The 16,951-nt window shown below is 37.9% G+C and overlaps 1 non-coding gene across 1 annotated transcript; it reads right to left on the bottom strand.

The window, feature by feature from the left end:
* Positions 1–2,605: 2,605 nt before the first annotated feature.
* Positions 2,606–2,709, bottom strand: LOC148549702 (small nucleolar RNA R71). Its single transcript, XR_015897618.1, has one exon. It is a non-coding gene; the product is annotated as a small nucleolar RNA R71 (small nucleolar RNA).
* Positions 2,710–16,951: the final 14,242 nt, after the last annotated feature.

The raw sequence follows: 16,951 nt of genomic DNA, 5'->3' as shown, positions 1-16,951 counted from the left end.
AGGCAATAGGAAAGCAGAGGTTCAGAAGCAACAAAGCATCTCCATATGCTTATCTGAAATTCCCACCAATGAATTACATAAGTATTTCTATCTTATTTTCTGTTTATATTTTAATTATCAATACCTCAAAACCATTTTAATTCGCCTGACTGAGATTTACAAGGATGACCATAGGTTGCTTCAAGCCGACAATCTCCGTGGGATCGACCCTTACTCACGTAAGGTATTACTTGGACGACCCAGTGCACTTGATGGTTAGTTGTGCGGAGTTGTGAAAAGTGTAATCACAATTTCATGCACCAAGTTTTTGGCACTGTTACCGGAGATTGTTCAAGTTTGGACAACTGACGGTTCATCTTGTTGCTCAGATTAGGTAATTTTATTTTATTTTAAGCTTTTATTTTCGAAAAAAAATTTCAAAAAATAAATTATTCTATGACTTCAGAATTTTTAAGAATGAATTCTAGAGTTTCAGATGATGCTTTTATCATCACAGGAGCTAGTTGATTCCATTCAATTTGGCTGTTGTATGTAATGTCCTGCTGAAGCTTGGCTAGCCATGTCTAATCTTTTTAAACTGAAGCTTTAGACTAACATTGCATGATTCCTGGAATTCGTATTAAAAATTTTGAATTTCTTTATTTTCCTTTTCAAAATAATTTTCGAAAAAAAATACAAAAAAAATTTAAAACCATGAAAATAAAAAATAATTTGTGTTTCTTGTTTGAGTCTAGTGTCACATTTTAAGTTTGGTGTCTTGTATATTTGTAATTTTCTTGCATTTTTCTAAAATATATGCATTATGTTCTTCATTGATCTTCAAGTTGTTCTTGATGATTTTCTTGGGTCTGATCTTTAAATTCTCTTGTTTGGTGTCTTTTCTTGTTTTTCATATGCATTTTGAATTATTAGTGTCTATAGAATGAAAATTTCTAAGTTTGGTGTCTTACATATCATTCTTTTCTTAAAAATATGTGTTGATGTTCATCTTGACATTCAACGTGTTCTTGCATGCATTGTTTATTTGATCTTAGTTATTCATGATTAGTTTCATTTTGTTGTTGCTCTCTCTCTCATCATTAAAAATTCAAAAAATTTTCAAAATTATGTTTTTTCAAGTCAATAATTCAGAGAATTGAAGATTCAGAACATACAGCAGAGGAATCACAGAGAAAAAAGCTGAGCGTTCAAAACGCCCAGTGAGGAAGGAAAACTGGCATTTAAACGCTAGCCAGGGTACCTGGCTGGGCGTTAAACGCCCAAAAGGGTAGTATTTTGGGCGTTAAACGCCAGAATGGTATCCATTCTGGCGTTTAACGCCAGGACAACATAAGGGAGGTAAGTTTTCAAATCTTTTTCAAATTTTCATAATTTTTCAAAATAATATCTTTTTCAAATCATATCTTTTTCAAAATCAAATCTTTTTTCATTTTTCTCTCACTATTTTCGAAAATCCTGGCTATCAATTAATGATTTGATTCAAAAAAATTTCAAGTTTGTTACTTCCTTGTTAAAAAAGGTTCAATATTTGAATTTTAGAATCATATCTCTTAAATTTCTTGTTAGCCAAGTCATTAATTTAAAAAAAATTTCCAATCATATCTTCTCAATCATATCATTAATTCAAAAAATTTCTTTTTAAATCGTTTTTTAAATCATATCTTCTCAATCATATCTTCTCAACCATATCTTTTTCAAAATAATTTTCAATCATATCTTTTTTATTACTGATTTCAAAATCTTCTTCAAAATCACCTAACCACTTTCTCACTTTTAATTTTCGAAAAACCATCAACCACTTTTTCAAAACTCTTTTTAATTATTTTAAAATTTTTAGTTTTATTTAAAAATTTGTTTTCGAAAATTTTTCCCATTCTCACCTCTTTTTATTTAAGGACTAACACTCCTCCTCAATTAGCAATTCGAACTCTCTCTCTCCTTCTTCATATGTTCGAATTTCTACCTACCTCATCCCTCTGTTTGTGTTTTCCTCTGACACCTCAAAGAATCTCTATTCTGTGACATAGAGAATTCCATACTTTCTTGTTCTCTTTTCTTTCTTATGAGCAGGAACAAGGACAAGGGCATTATTGTTGAAGCTGATCCTGAACCTGAAAGGACCTTGAAGAGGAAGCTAAGAGAAGCTAAAGCACAACTCTCTGGAGAGGACCTAACAGAAATTTTCGAAAAAGAAGAAGACATGGCAGCCAAAAATAACAACAATGCCAATAATGCAAGAAAGATGCTTGGTGACTTTATTGCACCCCCTTTTGACTTCTGTGGAAGAAGCATCTCAATTCCTGCAATTGTAGCTAACAACTTTGAGCTTAAGCCTCAATTAGTTTCTCTAATGCAGCAGAATTACAAGTTTCATGGACTTCCATTGGAAGATCCTCATCAGTTTTTAGCTGAATTCTTGCAAATATGTGACACTGTTAAGACCAATGGGGTTAATCCTGAGGTCTACAGACTTATGCTTTTTCCCTTTGCTGTAAGAGACAAAGCTAGGACATGGTTGGACTCACAACCTAAAGAAAGCCTGAACTCTTGGGAAAAGCTGGTCAATGCCTTCTTGGCAAAGTTTTTTCCACCTCAAAAATTGAGTAAGCTTAGAGTGGAAGTCCAGACCTTCAGACAGAAGGAAGGTGAATCCCTCTATGAAGCTTGGGAAAGATACAAGCAGTTGATCAGAAGGTGTCCTTCTGGCATGCTTTCAGAATGGAGCATCATATGCATATTCTATGATGGTCTGTTTGAACTGTCCAAGATGTCATTGGACAACTCTGCTGGTGGATCTCTTCATCTGAAGAAGACACCTGAAGAAGCCCAGGAACTCATTGAAATGGTTGCAAATAACCAGTTCATGTACATTTCTGAAAGAAATCCTGTGAACAATGGGACAACTCAGAAGAAAGGAGTTCTGGAAATTGATACTTTGAATGCCATACTGGCTCAGAATAAAATATTGACTCATCAAGTCAATGAGATTTCTCAAAGTCTGTCTGGAATGCAAGCTGCATCAGGCAGTACTAAGGAGGCTTCCTCTGAAGAAGAAGCTTATGATCCTGAGAACCCTGGAATGGAAGAGGTGAATTACATGGGAGAATCCTATAGAAACACCTATAATCCTTCATGGAGAAATCATCCAAATCTCTCATGGAAAGACCAACAGAAGCCTCAACAAGGCTTCAACAACAATAATGGTGGAAGAAATAGGTTTAGCAATAGCAAACCTTTTCCATCATCTCCTCAGCAACAGACAGAGAATTCTAAGCAGAGCCACTCTGACTTAGCAACTGTAGTCTCTGATCTATCTAAGACCATTCTCAGTTTCATGACTGAAACAAGATCCCCTATTAGAAATTTGGAGGCACAAGTGGGTCAGCTGAGTAAGAGAATTACTGAAACTCCTCTTAGCACCCTCCCAAGCAATACAAAAGAAAATCCCAAGAGAGAGTGCAAGGCCATAGCCATGACTAACATGACCGAACCTGGAGAGAGTAAGGAGGACGTAATTCCCAGTGAGAAAAATCTCATGGGATGTCCTCTGAACGAAAAGAAGTTCCCCTTTGAGGAACCAAGGGAATCTGAGGCTCATACAGAGACCATAGAGATTCCATTGAACCTACTTCTGCCATTCATGAGCTCTGATGAGTATTCATCCTCTGAAGAGGATGAAGATATTACTGAAGAGCAAGTTGCTAAGTACCTGGGAGCAATCATGAAGCTGAATGCCTAGTTATTTGGTAATGAGACTTGGGAGGATGAACCCTCTTGCTCATCAATGAACTGAACAACTTGATTAGGCAGACATTACCTCAGAAGAAACCGGATCCTGGAAAATTCTTAATACCATGTACCATAGGCACCATGACCTTTGAGAAGGCTCTGTGTGACCTAGGGTCAAGTATAAACCTCATGCCCCTCTCTGTAATGGAGAAACTAGGGATCCTTGAGGTGCAAGCTACAAGAATCTCACTAGAGATGGCAGACAATTCAAGAAAACAGGCTTATGGACTTGTAGAGAATGTCTTGGTAAAGGTTGAAGGCCTTTACATCCCTGCTGACTTCATAATCCTGGACACTAGGAAGAGTAAGGATGAATCTATCATCCTTGGCAGACCCTTCCTAGCCACAGCAAAAGCTGTGATTGATGTTGACAGAGGAGAGTTAGTCCTTCAAGTGAATGAGGACTACCTCGTGTTTAAAGCTAAAGAATCTCTTTCTGTACACATGGAGAAGAAGCATGAAAAGCTTCTCTCAACACAGAGTCAAACAGAACCCCCACATTCAAACTCTAAGTTTGGTGTTGGGAGGCCATCATCATGATCTGAGTATCTGTGAGGCTCTATGAGAGCCCACTGTCAAGCTACTGACATTAAAGAAGCGCTTCTTAGGAGGCAACCCAATTTTTACTTATCTATTGATGAGCAGATAATTTATACGCTTTTTGGCATTGTTTTTACATAGTTTTTAGTATGATTTAGTTAGTTTTTAGTATATTTTTATTAGTTTTTAAATAAAAATTTACATTTCTGGACTTTACTATGAGTTTGTGTATTTTTCTGTGATTTCAGATAATTTCTGGCTGAAATTGAGGGACTTGAGCAAAAATCAAATTCAGAGGCTGAAAAAGGACTGCAGATGCTGTTGGATTCTGACCTCCCTGCACTCAAAGTGGATTTTCTGGAGCTACAGGAGTCCAAATGGCGCGCTCTCAATTGCGTTGAAAAGTAGATATCCAGGGCTTTCCAGCTTTGCCCGAGTTTAGATGACACAAACTGGCGTTCAACGCCAGCTTTCTGCCCTATTCTAGAGTTCAACGCCAGAAACAGGTTGCAAAGCAGAGTTAAACGCCAGAAACAGGTTACAAACTGGAGTTTAACTCCAAGAAGACCTCTACACGTAAAATCTTCAATGCTCAGCCCAAGCACACACCAAGTGGGCCCGGAAGTAGATTTCTGCATCATTTACTTATTTCTGTAACCCTAGTAACTAGTTTAGTATAAATAGAACTTTTTACTATCGTGTTAGGAATCTTTTGATCATCCTTGATCAGGGATCGGTCTTTTTCCTATTTTCGAATTCATATGCCATTTGGGGAGGCAGGCCATTCGGCCATGCCTAGACCTTGTTCTTATGTATTTTCAATGGTAGAGTTTCTACACACCATAGATTAAGGTGTGGAGCTCTGCTGTTCCTCATGAATTAATGCAAAGTACTATTGTTTTTTTCTATTCAATTCAAGCCTATTACTTCTCTAAGATATTCATTCACACACAAGAACATGATGAATGTGATGATTATGTGACGCTCATCACCATTCTCACTTATGAACGCGTGCCTAACAAACACTTCCGTTCTACATGCAAACAAGCTTGAATGCATATCTCTTAGTCTCCTGATCTATGATCAGAGTCTTCGTGGTATAGGCTAGAATTATTGGCAGCCATTCTTGAGATCCGGAAAGTCTAAACCTTGTCTGTGGTATTCCGAGTAGGATCTGGGAAGGGATAGCTGTGACGAGCTTCAAACTTGCGAGTACTGGCCGTAGTGACAGACACAAAAGGATTACTGAATCCTATTCTAGCATGATCGAGAACCGACAGATGATTAGCCATGCGATGACAGCGCATTTTGGACCATTTTCACTGAGAGGACGGGATGTAGCCATTGACAACGGTGATGCCCTACATAAAGCTTGCCATGGAAAGGAGTATGAAGGATTGGATGAAAGCAGTAGGAAAGCAGAGATTCAGAAGGAACTAAGCATCTCTATACGCTTATCTGAAATTCTCACCAATGAATTACATAAGTATCTCTATCTTTATTTTACGTTTTATTTATATTTTAATTATTAAAACTCTATAACCATTTGAATCCGCCTGACTGAGATTTACAAGGTGACCATAGCTTGCTTCAAGCCGACAATCTCCGTGGGATCGACCCTTACTCACGTAAGGTTTATTACTTGGACAAACCAGTGCACTTGCTGGTTAGCTGTGCGAAGTTGTGACAAAGAACTAAAATTATGAACGTGCGCATGAAGTTTTTGACGCCGTTACCAAGGAATGAACGATCACGATTTTGCATACCAAGTTTTTGGCGCCGTTGCCGGGGATTGTTCGAGTTTGGACAACTGACGGTTCATCTTGTTGCTCAGATTAGGTAATTTTATTTTAATTTTAAGTTTTTGTTTTTATTCTTTTTATTTTCGAAAAATTTTCAAAAAATTAGAATTTTTTTTTAATTATTCTATGTTTTTCAGAATTTTTAAGAATGAATTCTAGAGTTTCATGGTGATATGTTGAATCCTGGCTGGCTGTTAAGCCATGTCTAATCCTTTGGACCGAGGATTCAACTATCATTAGAGAAGAGCTTCTTTGTCTTTCTAAGCAATTTAGCTTTTGTATGTAATGATCTGCTAAAGCTTGGCTGGCCATTGGCCATGTCTAGTGTTTTACACCGGAGCTTTCACTGAAAGCTTGGCTGGCTAGTAAGCCATGTCTAATTCCTGGACAGGAGCTTTAGACTAATATTGCATGATTCCTGGAATTCTCTAGAAATTTTGAAATCTTTATTTTTCTTTTTCCAATTAATTTTCAAAAAATTACAAAAAATAAATTTAATAAAATCATAAAAACAAAAAATAATTTGATGTTTCTTGTTTGAGTATAGTGTCAATTCTTAAGTTTGGTGTCAATTGCATCTTTTTAATTTTTCTTAAAATTTTCGAAAACTCATGCATGTCTTCTTCATGATCTTCAAGTTGTTCTTGATGAATTTCTTTGTTTGATCTTTAAATTTTTCTTGTTTTGTATCTTTTCATGTTTTTCATATGTATTCTCAATTTGTTAGTGTCTAAAGTTTGAAAATTTCTATGTTTGGTGTCTTGCATGTCTTTCTTTTCTTAAAAATTTTCAAAAATAATTTCTTGGTGTTCATCTTGACATTCAAAGAGTTCTTGGTGTTCATCTTGACATTCAAAGTGTTCTTGCATGCATCATGTGTTTTGATTCATAATTTTCAGGTTTTGAGTCTTTTGGTTGTTTTTCTCTTTTTTCATTAAAAATTCAAAAATAAAAAAATATCTTTCCCTTATTCTCTCATAAATTTTCGAAAATTTGGTTTGATTTAGTCAAAAAGTTTTTAAATTTAATTGTTTCTTATGAGTCAAATCAAATTTTCAATTTAAAAATTCTATCTTTTTCAAATCTTTTTCAAAAATCAAAACTTTTTCATTTTTTCTTTCATAATTTCAAAATTTTCAAAATTTATTTTTCAAAATATTTTTCTTATTTCTATTTCATAAATTAATGCTAACAATTAATGTGATTGATTCAAAAATTTTAAGTTTGTTACTTGCCTAGTAAGAAAGGTTCAATCTTTAAATTTTAAAATCATATCTTTTTGTTTCTTGTTAGTCAAGTAATCAACTTTAATTTTCAAAATCAAATCTTTTTAAATTTCTTTTTCAAATCTTTTTCAAAATAAATTTTCAATCATATCTTTTTCAAAATCAATTTCAAAATCCTTTCTAACTTCCCATCTTTTCAAATAATTGATTTTCAAATCTTTTTCAATTAACTACTTGACTTTTTGTTTGATTTTAAAAAGTTTTCTATTTCAATCATATCTTTTTCAAAACTCCTAACTACTTTTCTCTCTCCAATTTTCGAAAATCAGTAACCTTTTTTTTCAAAATTCCTTTTTAATTAACTAATTATTTTAAATTTTAATTTAATTTAATTTCGTTTTTCTTCTTAAAATTTTCGAATTTTAACTTTAATTTTTATTTTTAATTTATTTAATTTTCGAATTCTCTCATCTCCTTCTAATTATTTATTTATCTACTAACACTTCTCTTCTTCTTAAAAATTTGAACCCTCTCCTTCCTTCTGTGTTCGAATTCTTTTTCTTCTCTTCTACTCACGTAAAGGAACCTCTCTACTGTGGCAAAGAGGATTGCTATTATTTTCTGTTCTCTTCTTTTTCATATGAGCAGGAACAAGGATAAGAACATTCTTGTTGAAGCTGATCCTGAACCTGAAAGGACTCTGAAGAGGAAGCTAAGGGAAGCTAAAGCACAACTCTCTGGAGAAAATCTTACTGACATTTTTGAAAAAGAAGGAGACATAGCCAAAAATAATAATAATGGTGGAGATGCAAGGAAGATGCTTGGTGACTTCACTGCACCAAATTCCAACTTTCATGGAAGAAGCATCTCAATCCCTGCCATTGGAGCAAACAATTTTGAGCTAAAGCCTCAATTAGTTTCTCTGATGCAACAGAATTGTAAGTTTCATGGACTTCCATCAGAAGATCCTTTTTAGTTCTTAATTGAATTCTTGTATATCTGTGATACTGTTAAGACCAATGGGGTTGATCCCGAGGTCTACAGGCTTATGCTTTTCCCGTTTGCTGTAAGAGACAGAGCTAGAATATGGTTGGACTCTCAACCTAAAGATAGCCTGAACTCTTGGGATAAGCTGGTCACGACTTTCTTAGCCAAGTTCTTTCCTTCTCAAAAGCTTAGCAAGTTTAGAGTGGATGTTCAAACCTTCAAGTAGAAAGAAGGTGAATCCCTCTATGAAGCTTGGGAGAGATACAAGCAACTGACCAAAAAGTATCCTTCTGACATGCTTTCAGAATAGACCATCCTGGATATATTCTATGATGGTCTGTCTGAATTATCTAAGATGTCATTGGACCATTCTGCAGGTGGATCCATTCACCTAAAGAAAACGCCCGCAGAAGCTCAGGAACTCATTGACATGGTTGCAAATAACCAGTTCATGTACACTTCTGAAAGGAATTCTGTGAGTAATGGGACGCCTCAGAGGAAGGGAGTTCTTGAAATTGATACGCTGAATACCATATTGGCTCAGAACAAAATATTGACTCAGTAAGTCAATATGATTTCTCAGAGTCTGAATGGATTGCAAGCTGCATCCAACAGTACTCAAGAGGCATCTTCTGAAGAAGAAGCTTATGATCCTGAGAACCCTGCAATAACAGAGGTGAATTACATGGGGGAACCCTATGGAAATACCTATAATCCCTCATGGAGAAATCATCCAAATTTCTCATGGAAGGATCAACAAAAACTTCAACAAGGCTTTAATAATGATGGAAGAAACAGGTTTAGCAATAGCAAGCCTTTTCCATCATCCACTCAGCAACAGATAGAGAATTCTGAGCAGAGTCTATCTAGCCTAGCAATTATAGTCTCTGATCTATCTAAGGCCACTCTAAGTTTTATGAATGAAACAAGGTCCTCCATTAGAAATCTGGAGGCACAAGTGGGCCAGCTGAGTAAAAGGGTCACTGAAACTCCTCCTAGTACTCTCCCAAGCAAACAGAAGAGAATCCAAAAAGAGAGTGCAAGGCCATTACCTTACTTGGTGTGGCCGAACCCAGAGAGGAGGAGAAGGACGTGAATCCTAGTGAGGAAGACCTCCTGGGACGTCCATTGACCTATAAGGAGTTTTCCTTTGGGGAACCAAAGGAATCTGAGGCTCATCTAGAGACCATAGAGATTCTATTGAACCTCCTTTTGCCCTTCATGAGCTCTGATGAGTATTCATCCTCTGAAGAGGATGAAGACATTACTGAAGAGTAAGTTGCTAAATACCTTGGTGCAATCATGAAGCTGAATGCCAAATTATTTGGTAATGAGACTTGGGAAGATGAATCTCCCTTGCTCACTAATGAACTGAATGCATTGGATAGACAGAAATTACCTCAAAAGAAATAGGATCCTGGTAAATTCCTAATTCCCTGTAACATAGGCACCATGACCTTTGAGAAGGCTCTGTGCGATCTGGGGTCAGGCATAAACTTAATGCCACTCTCTGTAATGGAGAACCTAGGAATCTTTGAGGTACAGGCTGCCAAATTCTCATTAGAGATGGCAGACAAATCCATGAAACAGGCTTATGGACTAGTAGAGGACGTGCTAGTAAAGGTTGAAGGCCTTTACATCCCTGCTGATTTCATAATCCTAGACACTGGGAAGGATGAGGATGAATCCATCATCCTTGGAAGATCCTTCCTAGCCATAGCAAGAGCTGTGATTGATGTGGACAGAGGAGAATTGGTCCTTCAACTAAATGCGAACAACCTTGTGTTTAAAACTCAATGATCTCCTTCTGTAACCATGGAGAGGAAGCATGAAAAGCTTCTCTCACTGCAGAGTCAACCAAAGCCCCCACAGTCAAACTCTAAGTTTGGTGTTGGGAGGCCACAACCAAACTCTAAGTTTGGTGTTGAACCCCCATATTCAAACTCTAAGTTTGGTGTTGGGAGGTCCCAACAATGCTCTGAATATCTGTGAGGCTCCATGAGAGCTCACTGTCAAGCTATTGACATTAAAGAAGCACTTGTTGGGAGGCAACCCAATGTTATTTAATTATATCTATTTATTTTCTATTGCTATTTTATGTTTTCTTTAGGTTGATGATCATGTGAAGTCACAAAAACTACTGGAAAATCAAAAATAGAATGAAAAACAACATTAAAAATAGCACACCCTGGAGGAAGAATATTTTGGCATTTAAACGCCAGAAACAAGCATCTGTCTGGCGTTTAACGCTAGAAACAAGCACCAAGCTGGTATTTTAACGCCAGAAACAAGCATCAACTTGGCGTTAAACGCCAAAAATAGGCTACATTTGGGTGTTTAACGCCAAAAACAGGCAGCAGTCTGGCGTTAAACGCCAGTATTGCATACAAAGGGCATTTCGCACGCCTAATTGGAGCAGGGATGCTAAGTCCTTGACCCCTCAGGATCTGTGGACCCACAAGATCCCCCACAGGATCTGTGGACCCCACAGGATCCCCACCTACCCCACCTCTCTCACACCTTTTCATAACACTCTTCCCCACCTACCCTTCACCAATCACCTCCATACCTCTTCCCCATAAACCCTACCTACCTCCAAAATTAAAATTCATTTCCCACCCAAACCCAACCGCATGACCGAACCCTAAACCCCCCCACTCCTATATAAACCCCTCATTCCTTCTTCATATTCACACAACACAACCCTTTCTTCTTCCCCTTGGCCGAATACACACCTCTCTCCCTCTCCTCCATTTTTCTTCTTCTTCTCCTTCTTTCTTTCTTCTTTTGCTCGAGGACGAGCAAACATTTTAAATTTGGTGTGGTAAAAGCATTGCTTTTTATTTTTCTATAACCATTAATGGCACCTAAGGCCAGAGAAACCTCAAAAAAGTGAAAAGGGAAGGCAATTGCTTCCACCTCTGAGTCATGGGAGATGGAGAGATTCATCTCAAAGATCCATCAAGACCACTTCTATGAAGTTGTGGCCAAGAAGAAAGTGACCCCTGAGGTTCCTTTCAAGCTCAAAAAGAATGAGTATCCGGAGATTCGACATGAGATCCGAAGAAGAGGTTGGGAAGTTCTCACCAATCCCATTCAACAAGTTGGGATCTTAATGATTTAAGAGTTCTATGCAAACGCATAGATCACTAGGAATCATGATCAAAGTGTGAACCCGAATCCAAAGAATTGGCTTACAATGATTCGGGGGAAATACTTAGATTTTAGTCTGGAGAATGTAAGGTTGGCGTTCAACTTGCCAATAATGCAAGAAAACGCACGCCCCTACACTAGAAGGGTCAACTTTGATCAAAGGTTAGACCAAGTCCTCACGGACATATGAGTGGAAGGAGCTCAATGAAAAGTTGACTCAAGAGGCAAGCCGGTTCAATTGAGAAAACTGGACCTTAAGCCTGTAGGTAGAGGATGGTTGGAGTTCATTCAACGCTCAATTATTCCTACTAGCAACCGGTCTGAAGTTACTATAGACCGGGCCATCATGATCCACAGTATCATTATTGGGGAGGAAGTGGAAGTTCATGAGATTATACCTCAAGAACTCTACAAGGTGGCTGACAAGTCCTCCACTTTGGCAAGGTTGGCCTTTCTTCACCTCATTTGCCACCTCTGCAATTCGGCTGAAATTGACATAGAGGGAGATATCCTCATTGATGAGGACAAGCCCATCACTAAGAAAAGGATGGAGCAAACAAGAGATCATGGACCTCAACAAGAGCATGAGAAAATTCCTCACCATGAAATTCCTAAGATGCCTCAAGGGATACACTTCCCTCCACAAAACTATTGGGAGCAAATCAACACTTCCCTAGGAGAATTAAGCTCCAACATGGGACAACTAAGGATGGAGCACCAAGAGCACTCCATTATTCTCCATGAGATTAGAGAAGATCAAAGAGCTATGAGGGAGGAACAACAAAGACAAGGAAGAGACATAGAGGAGCTCAAGAACACTATTGGTTCTTCAAGAGGAAGAAGACGCCACCCTCACTAAGGTGGATCCGTTCCTTAATCTCCTTGTTCTTATTTTCCTGTTTTTTGGTTTTTGAGCCTTATGTTTTATTTATATTTGTGTCTTTGCTATATGATCATTAGTATTTAAGTGTCTATGTCTTAAAGCTATGAATGTCCTATGAATCCATCACCTCTCTTAAATGAAAAATGCTTTAATTACAAAAGAACAAGAAGTACATGAATTTCGAATTCATCCTTGAAATTAGTTTAATTATTTTGACGTGGTGACAATATTTTTTGTTTTCTGAATGAATGCTTGAACAGTGCATATGTCTTTTGATATTGTTGTTTATGAATGTTAAAATTGTTGGCTCTTGAAGAATAATGAAAAAGGAGAAATGTTATTTGATGATCTGAAAAATCATAAAATTGATTCTTGAAGCAAGAAAAAGTAGTGAATACAAAAGCTTGCAGAAAAAAAAAGAAAAGAAAAATGGCGAAAAAAAAAAGAAAAAAAAGAGAGAAAGAAAAAGAAAAAACAAGCAGAAAAAGCCAAAAGTTCTTTAAACCAAAAGGCAAGAGAAAAAAGCCAATAGCCCTTAAAACCAAAAAAATAGGGTAAAAAGGATCCAAGGATTTGAGCATTAATAGATAGGAGGGCCTAAAGGAATCAAATCCTGGCCTAAGCGGCTAAACCAAGCTGTCCCTAACTATGTGCTTGTGGCGTAAAGGTGTCAAGTTAAAACTTGAGACTGAGCGGTTAAAGTCGAGGTCCAAAGAAAAAACAGAGTGTGCTTAAGAACCCTGGACACCTCTAATTGGGGACTCTAGCAAAGCTGAGTCACAATCTGAAAAGGTTCACCCAGTTATGTGTCTGTGGCATTTATGTATCCGGTGGTAATACTGGAAAACAAATTGCTTAGGGCCACGGCCAAGACTCATAAAGTAGCTGTGTTCAAGAATCAACATACTAAACTAGGAGAATCAATAACACTATCTAAATTCTAAGTTCCTATAGATGCCAATCATTCTGAACTTCAATGGATAAAGTGAGATGCCAAAACTATTCAAGAGGCAAAAAGCTACTAGTCCCGCTCATCTGATTGGAGCTAAGTTTCATTGATATTTTGGAATTTATAGTATATTCTCTTCTTTTTATCCTATTTGATTTCAGTTTCTTGGGGAAAAGCAACAATTTAAGTTTGGTGCTGTGATGAACGGATAATTTATATGCTTTTTGGCATTGTTTTTACATAGTTTTTAGTATGATTTAGTTAGTTTTTAGTATATTTTTATTAGTTTTTAAATAAAATTCACATTTCTGGACTTTACTATGAGTTTGTGTGTTTTTCTATGATTTCAGGTAATTTCTGGCTGAAATTGAGGGACTTGAGCAAAAATCAGATTCAGAGGCTGAAGAAGGATTGCAGATGTTGTTGGATTCTGACCTCCCTGCACTAAAAGTGGATTTTCTGGAGCTACAGAAGTTCAAATGGTGCGCTCTCAATTGCGTTGGAAAGTAGACATCCAGGGCTTTCCAGCAATATATAATAGTTCATACTTTTCTTGAGTTTAGACGATGCAAACTGGCGTTCAACGCCAGCTTTCTGCCCTATTCTAGAGTTCAACGCCAGAAACAGGTTGCAAAGCAGAGTTAAATGCCAGAAATAGGTTACAAACTGGCGTTTAACTCCAAGAAGACCTCTACACATGAAAACTTCAATACTCAGCCCAAGTACACACCAAATGGGCCCGGAAGTGGATTTCTGCATCATTTACTTATTTCTGTAACCCTAGTAACTAGTTTAGTATAAATATAACTTTTTACTATCGTGTTAGGAAGCTTTTGATCATCCTTGATTAGGGATCGGTCTTTTTTCCTATTTTTGAATTCATATGCCATTTGGGGAGGCTGGCCATTCGGCCATGCCTAGACCTTATTCTTATGTATTTTCAACGGTAGAGTTTCTACACACCATAGTTTAAGGTGTGGAGCTCTGCTGTTCCTCATGAATTAATGCAAAGTACTATTTTTTTTTTCTATTCAATTCAAGTCTATTTATTCTCTAAGATATTCATTCGCACACAAGAACATGATGAATGTGATGATTATGTGACGCTCATCACCATTCTCACTTATGAACGCGTGCCTGACAAACACTTCCGTTCTACATGCAAACAAGCTTGAATGCATATCTCTTAGCCTCCTGATCTATGATCAGAGTCTTCGTGGTATAGGCTAGAATTATTGGTGGCCATTATTGAGATCTAAAAAGTCTAAACCTTGTCTGTGGTATTCCGAGTAGGATCTAGAAAGGGATGGCTGTGATGAGCTTCAAACTCACGAGTGCTGGGTGTAGTGACAGACGCAAAAGAATTACTGAATCCTATTCCAGCATGATCGAGAACCGACAGATGATTAGCCGTGTGGTAACAGCGCATTTTGGACCATTTTCACTGAGAGGACGGGATGTAGCCATTGACAACGGTGATGCCCTACATAAAGCTTGCCTTGGAAAGGAGTATGAAGGATTGGATGAAAGCAGTAGGAAAGTGGAGATTCAGAAGGAACTAAGCATCTCTATACGCTTATCTGAAATTCTCACCAATGAATTACATAAGTATCTCTATCTTTATTTTACGTTTTATTTATATTTTAATTATTAAAACTCTATAACCATTTGAATCTGCCTGACTGAGATTTACAAGGTGACCATAGCTTGCTTCAAGCCGACAATCTCCGTGGGATCGACCCTTACTCACGTAAGATTTATTACTTGGACGAACCAGTGCACTTGGTGGTTAGCTGTGCGAAGTTGTGACAAAGAACTAAAATTATGAACGTGCGCATGAAGTTTTTGACGCCGTTACCAAGGAATGAACAATCACGATTTTGCATACCATCTATGTTAAATTTCTATTGTTATTTTATGTTTTCCTTAGGTTGATGATCATGTAGAGTCAAAAAAACAATTGCAAAAATCAAAGCAAAATAAAAAATAGCACACCCTGGAGGAGGAGCTTACTGGCGTTTAACGCCAGAAAAGGGCACCAGACTGGCGTTTAACGCCAGAAAAGGGCAACAAGTTGGCGTTTAACGCCAAAAAGGGAAGAAAAGCTAGCGATAAACGCCAGAAATGGGCAGCAACCTGGCATTTAACGCCAGGACTGGCACTCCAAGGGGCGTTTACACACCAAAATGGTGCAGGGATGAGAAATCCTTGACACCTCAGGATCTATGGACCCTACAGGATCCCTACCTACCTCAACTCTCTCTCTCTCTCTTCTTCACACCTTCCCATAACACCCTTCCCCAAATACCCCTTAGCAATCACCTCCATTTCTCTTCCCCAATCACCTCACAATTCAAATTCAAATCCTTTACCTCCCAAACCCAACCCCTAATACACGAACCCTACCTCTCTTTCCACTCTTATATAAACCTCTCATCCCTCCTTCATTTTCACACATCATAAACAATTTTCCCCCCTTGGCTGAACCACTCACACCTTTCCATCTCTTTCATTTTCTTCTTTTTCTACTTCCTTCTTTCTTCTTTTGCTCGAGGACGAGCAAACCTTCTAAGGTTGGTGTGGTAAAAGCATTGCTTTTTGTTTTTCCATAACCATTTATGGCACCTAAGGCCGGAGAAACCTCTAGAAAGAGGAAAGGGAAGGCAAAAGCTTCCACCTCCAAGTCATGGGAGATGGAGAGATTCATCTCAAAGGTCCATCAAGACCACTTCTATGAAGTTGTGGCCAAGAAGAAGGTGATCCTTGAGGTCCCTTTCATGCTCAAAAGGAATGAGTATCCAGAGATCCGACATGAGATTCGAAAAAGAGGTTGGAAAGTTCTCACCAACCCCATTCAACAAGTCAGAATCTTAATGGTTCAAGAGTTCTATGCTAATGCATGGGTCACCAAAAACCATGATCAAAGTGTGAACCCGAACCCAAAGAATTGGCTTACAATGGTTCGGGAAAAATACTTAGATTTCAGTCCAAAAATTGTAAGGTTGGCATTCAACTTGCCAATGATGCAAGGAGATGCATGCCCCTATACTAGAAGGGTCAACTTTGATCAAAGGTTGGATCAAGCCCTCATGGACATATGTGTGGAAGGAGCTCAGTGGAAAAGAGATTCCAAAGGCAAGCCGGTTCAATTAAGAAGGCTTGACCTCAAACCTGTGGCTAGGGGATGGTTGGAGTTCATCCAACGCTCTATCATTCCTACTAGCAACCAGTCTGAAGTTACAATAGACCGGGCTATCATGATCCATAGCATCATGATTGGAGAGGAAGTAGAAGTTCATGACATCATATCCCTAGAACTCTACAAAGTAGCTGACAAAACCTCCACTTTGGCAAGGTTAGCCTTCCCTCATCTCATCTGTCACCTATGCAATTTAGCTGGAGTTGTCATAGAAGAAGACATCCTCATTGAAGAGGACAAGTCCATCACTAAAAAGAGGATGGAGCAAATGAGAGAGCCCACTTATGGACCTCAACAAGAACATGAGGAAGTCCCTCATCAAGAAATCCCTGAGATGCCTCAAGGGATGCATTTTCCTCCACACAACTATTGGGAGCAAATCAACACCTCCTTAGGAGATTTGAGTTCCAATATGGAGCAACT

Source organism: Arachis ipaensis, chromosome B8 (genome assembly GCF_059453495.1).
Source record: "Arachis ipaensis isolate K30076 ecotype BB chromosome B8, ASM5945349v1, whole genome shotgun sequence".
Taxonomy (NCBI): Eukaryota; Viridiplantae; Streptophyta; class Magnoliopsida; order Fabales; family Fabaceae; genus Arachis; species Arachis ipaensis.
Note: the sequence above shows the minus strand (reverse complement) of the source record. Positions and strands in the feature narration are given on the sequence as shown.